This window comes from Lactuca sativa, chromosome 6, assembly GCF_002870075.4.
Source record: "Lactuca sativa cultivar Salinas chromosome 6, Lsat_Salinas_v11, whole genome shotgun sequence".
NCBI lineage: Eukaryota > Viridiplantae > Streptophyta > Magnoliopsida > Asterales > Asteraceae > Lactuca > Lactuca sativa.
In genome coordinates this window covers 4,660,321-4,666,320 of record NC_056628.2, presented here as the reverse complement: position 1 = coordinate 4,666,320, position 6,000 = coordinate 4,660,321, and positions in this window count along the sequence as shown.

Sequence of the window (6,000 nt, the reverse complement as noted above, 5' to 3'; positions counted from 1 at the left end):
ACCCATCACGCGCTGCCCTACTTCTCCCCAGCAGATAGGGGACCGACACCTCCTCCCGTACAACAGCTCAAAGGGCGGCATGCCAATGCTCGAATGATGGTTGTTGTTGTAAGAGAACTCTGCCAAGGGCAAATACGTGTCCCAACTTCCGCCGAAATCCAACACACATGCTCGAAGCATGTCCTCGAGCATCTGAATCGTCCGCCTGGTGTACACCTGGCGAACACGTAGTTCATCGAGATGGACAACATTTCTTAGGGGATTCCTCAACAATACATGTCAAATAAGGCAACCAGGGGGTGGCGTACACCTGGCGAACACGTAGTTCAAATAAACACCTACAGGCTGTGAGCCTGCTAGCGTTCCATTGGACTGTCTAGAATAGTCTGTGGTCGTCATCTATACTTCGCTAGATGACTTGATCATCGTAAACACCGATGTCTCTCATCGTTTTATTTCATCACTCATCAACTATTTCATCTACCCATGTTTTACCCAACATATTTGTAGATATAAAATACATATACAATTTAGATCTAAAAAAAGGTTTAAATCTTTCATCCAGCATAGATCTCAAGATATAATGTACATATACAGTTTAGATCTAAAAAAAGGTTTAAATCTTTCATTCAACATAGATCTCAAGATATAAAATACATTTACAGTTTAGATCTAAAAAAATGTTTAAATCTTTCATCCAACACAGATCTCCAGATATACAGATAATTTGCACACATATCACGTACTCTATATAAAATACTTCATATATATGTGTAAGATGAAAGTAACTATGCACTCACTTGATAAGGTGGTGATTCTAACTTGGACAGCGCTTCGCTTCGACGAAACCGGGAGGTTTGCTTAAAAACCGAGCTTTGCGGGGGCAGAGTGCCGAGCCGAAAAACTCTTCGGGCGCTCCGGGGCTTTCTTCTAATGCTAGGGAAGTTTCCTAGGCTTGGGGGTGTTTGGGAGGTTTAAAGAGAGAGTAGAGAGAGAATGAAAGGGTTTTTGGTGTGAAGAATGAAGGCTCTCTCGGATGGTTTTTATAAGTTAAAAAAAGGTCCAACTCGTCGAGTTAGTGCCACTTGTCACAATTCTGGTGGAGAGCAAGTAGTGGCCTATATTGTGTCACGTCACCCCCTTCGCAGCAGTACCCTTCCGACTTCTAAATTCCGTAATTTTCTCATAAGAGCTCTGTTTTCGACTTTCTATATATCCACGCGTAGGTGGGAACATACTCTAAAACTTTTTTTTAGACTCCGTCGGCTAATTTTGACTTTATTTTTAAAGTTATATTTTTAACTGGCCGAGACAGGAAAAGTCCGTTTTAAATTCATAACTTTGTCATCCGACGTTTGTTTTCATCTGTCTTTTTATCGTTGAGCTCCTATTGACAAAATCTTTGATTCTCGTTTAGATTGTGTCGACTAAAAATCGCTCGATCTAAAATTTGAACTCCGGACTGCACACTGCTATGCCAAATCTTAGAAAATTCATAACTTCCTCATACGAAGTCGGATTTGGACGTTCTTTTTATGCATGCTCTCGTTTTAACGTATACTACGACTTTCGTTTGGATCGATAAGACTAAAAAGTAATTTGTTAAAAATTAACTTTTTACGTTACGCGGTGCCATGCTGTAACACCCATAAAAATCATGCAAAATTTAAACTTTTTTAAACTTTCAAAACCAATAATTATTACAAAATTTGTTTTCAAAATAGTTTAGTGTCAGAGTATCCTATAATCAAATCATGAAAATATAAGGAGGTGTTCGATTATGCCTTCGCCTTGCCGCGATCATCAGAAATACCTGAAACATAATCAACAACTGTAAGCCCGAAGCTTAGTGAGTTTCCCTTAAAATACCAACGACATACAATCATAATCATATTATATAAACAAACAACATGCATAATGAGCCCTCAGCCTGTGTGGACCGCCTTGCAGGGCCATCATTCTGTCTGGACCGCTCTCCGAGCCTTCGGCACGTCTGGACCGCCTCTCAAGGCCTTCAGCCTATCCAGACCACTCGTCGGGCCTTTGGCCTGACTATTATGCCCTCCCGGGTTTGCTGTCTATCTGATCCGCCCAAGGAATGTTGGCGTTCAGCACAAAGCAGGTCCGCCTCAACCCAACTCCCAAATCAAACAATCATGTGCACATAAATATCATACGCTAGCATATATAACAGTCAAACTGATCTAACAAATCACTAATCATAGCAATATCCTATAACCAGGATACAGACCTATCCAGTCACTAACAAAGCATTATCCTATATACCAAGATACCAAGATACCGATCAACCAGGTCACTAAGCATATCACCATCCTAACTAACAGGATGCAAATCAATAAGCATATCATGCAATAAACCCGGATACAAATTCGAAAAAGGCCGACCTTAGTGCCTTCAACCCCGTTAGTATAGTGAGGATAACTCACCTCATAAGTAGCTCGGGATGATAGTGTCAACTCCTCCAAATACAGCTCCAACTCAAACACCTACATCCACCAATGATTCGCTTCCATAAATTCCCAAATTACTAAAATACCCCCAGAAGTCAAACTAGTCAACCCTTGGTCAAAGTCAACAGTCAATAGTCAAGGTCAACAGTCCACTTTGACCCAACTCGTCGAGTGTAACCCACTGTCTCGTCGAGTTCTTCCAGAACTCGAGAAATCGTGAAAACCCTAGTTGACTTGCCGAGTTTCCAGGCAACTCGTTGAGTCCATGTGATGTCCAAATGTCGGGAAAAATTCTAAGTAACTCGTCGAGCCTTCTCACTTACTCACCGAGTCTATGCTGAACCAATACCTTCAATCCTCATCCGACTCGTAGAGTTGGCCATGCAACTCGTCGAGTCCCTTCTGTCCATTTCTCATCCAGTCATTTTTAAGCCACCCCAAAGCTCCAGATTGCAGATCTAACCTCCTAGGGCACAGTTTCCACGTAAAGTTGCAAGCTTTACATACATGCAAGGTCCAATATGCCAAAATCAAGCTAAGGGGGAGTTTTTGGCCAAAGAGAAGGGCCGGAGCTTGCTAAATTCGATAACTTTATGACTATAAGGACTTAGAGGAGTCCAGATCTGAATTTACAACTTCAGATCATGCCCAATACCCTAAATTCGATAACTTTATGACTATAAGGACTTAGGTAGTGTTTGCTTTTTGTTTGCATATCTGCGTGACCTCTTCTGTCTGCGCCGCGCAGACATTAGTCTTCGCAGACTGTTTATTTTTTTTGAAGACTGCATACCTAAAAATGTCTGCACGCCCTCTTCTCGGCGCAGATGTGGACCAAAGTCTTTTAACATCTTCAGACATTTTCTAGCCTAAAAACACACACACACAAACACACACACATATATATATATATATATATATATATATATATATATATATATATATATATATATATCTTTATTTTTTTTAAGTTTTGTTTAATTTATGTTTTTTCCAACTTTATTAATGGTAAACAATTTGAAAAAAAATTACAAAACTTAAAAAAAACGTCCGACGATACAAACATGATATTTTTGACAAATTTATAAATAAAAATTTATTACAATAATAGTCGTTGAAGTTGTTAATATAAATTTGAAAAAAAATCATAATATATTCTTATATTTTTTTGTCAAATTTTGTAAAACATTATTTAATACAGTATCGTCAATTTCTCGAAAAAATATCTATGGTACGTTTTTAATGGATTTAACTGAAAAAATTGAAGTTTATTTCCATCCATTTATGTATCAAATTCTTTGATCACTAAATATAATATTTAGTTATAACTTTGCAACCAAAGTTGTTGGTTTTTATCAAATATATACATTAATTCATACCATTTTTATTTTTATTTTTTTATACAATAATACATAAAAGTTGATCTAGATTCGTTAATTATTCATAACAAAGTCATAAAAATATTAAAAAATCACTTCAAAGTTTAAAAAAATCAGTTTATTTTAGTAGCCCGCAGATGTTAAAAACACAAACAGTCTTCTCTTTTCAGATTGCAGACATTTGGTCCACCTCTTCTACTGCAGAGATCTACAGATGTGGTCTGCAGACTGCAGACATTTTGCCTCAGAAAAAGCAAACAACACCTTAGAGGAGTTCGTATTTGAATTTACAACTTCAGATCCTGCCCAATACCCGAAATGATCCACAAATATGCTAAAAATGGGCCTAAACCTATGCATGAAGAGATCTAGCTAGAGAGAAGTCAAGTTAACGACGTGTTACCTTCAAGATGATGCCAAGGTGAAGTAGAATCAGATCCACAAACTTCTCCTTGCTTCAAGCTCCCTAGACTTCATGTTCTCTTTACAATATCCACCTTCCAAGTTTCTTAACTCACAAAAATGAAGATTAGGCGCAATTAGGGTTTTCTGAGCTCAATGGGGATGGTAAGGGAGGCTGAGGGTGGCTAATGACCCTTTAAATATGTTGCAAAACCCTAGAAATTAGGATTTCATTTTCCATCACCTACTCGTCGAGTTGGGGTCCTCCAACTCGTTGAGTAGACCGCATATATCATGCAGCCTGATTCGCTTCTACACGACGAGTCGGGGGCATCCAACTCGTCGAGTAGGTCTAAGAATATGACTATAAGCTTTAAATTTTTATACTTGCGAGTCAGGGTGTTACACGTGCCGGTTTGGCCGTAAAACTTTGAGAGATCATAACTTTTTATACTTGACGCTTATTTCATCTTAAACTGTTATATCTTATAAATGAGTATAATGCACATAAAATCACATAATTCACATAATATTCAAGTAATTACTCTTAATTACTTCAAAATAAGTTACATTTGTTGACCCTAACTATTACACCATCATACTAATTCATAGCCTAGAAACAATGGCATTTCAATTCTCTCCCCCTTAGGATGATTCCATCCTGGAATCATCCATCAGCAAACAGATGCGGATAGCGACTCATCATGTCACTCTCCGTTTCCCAAGTGAGGTTTCCCCATTTGTATGTTTCCATTGCACAAGCACTAAGTCGACCATCTTGCATCGCAACTTCTTTGTGTTACGGTCAATAATCGCCTCCGGCTCTTCAATTAGCCTCTTATTTTCATCCATCCTTAAGTAAGAAATTGGAATTATGTCGGGAACTTCTCACGTGAACTTCCTCAAATAACACACATGGAAAGTGTTATGAATGTCATCTAGTTTTTTTTGGTAGTTCTAGCTTGTAAGCTTGGTTTCTAATCCTTTGAAGAACTTTGAATTATCCAATAAACCTTGGACTCAACTTCCCTTTTTTCCCATATCTTATCAGTCCCTTCCATGGTGAGACTTTAAGCAAAATCGAATCTCTAACTTCGAATGGCATCGGTCGTCTTTTCTTTTCAGCATATCTTTTGACGACCCTGAGCTGCTAACATCCTTTCCCTAATCACTTTCATCTTTTCAGCAGTCCGATGGACTATCTCCGGGCCCATGAACTGATTTTCTCCAGCATCAAGCCAACAAGACGGCGTACGACACTTCTGTCCATACAAATCTTGATATGGTGTCATCTTGATGCTCGAATGGTAACTATTGTTGTATGAAAACTCTACCATGGGTAAGTGCTCATCCCAGTTACCATGTAATTCCAGGTTACACACTCTTAGCATATCCACCAGTGCTTGAATCATCCTTTCGCTCTGACCATCGATTTGCGAATGGTAAGTTGTACCTAAACACAACTCCGTACCCATTTCTTCTTGTAGGCTCCTCCAAAACCTTAACGTGAAACGAGTATCACAATCTGATACAATCGCTAAAGAAACACCATGAAGTCTTACTACCTCCTTCACGTAAGCATTTGCAAGCTTATCCATAGACCATATCTCATTGGCTGTTATGAAGTGTGCACTCTTTGTGAACCTATCCATGAACACCCAAATCATGTCGTGACCGTTCTTTGTCATGGGCAATTTAGTCACAAAATCCATGGTGATGTCTTCCCATTTACCCATGGGTACAACTAA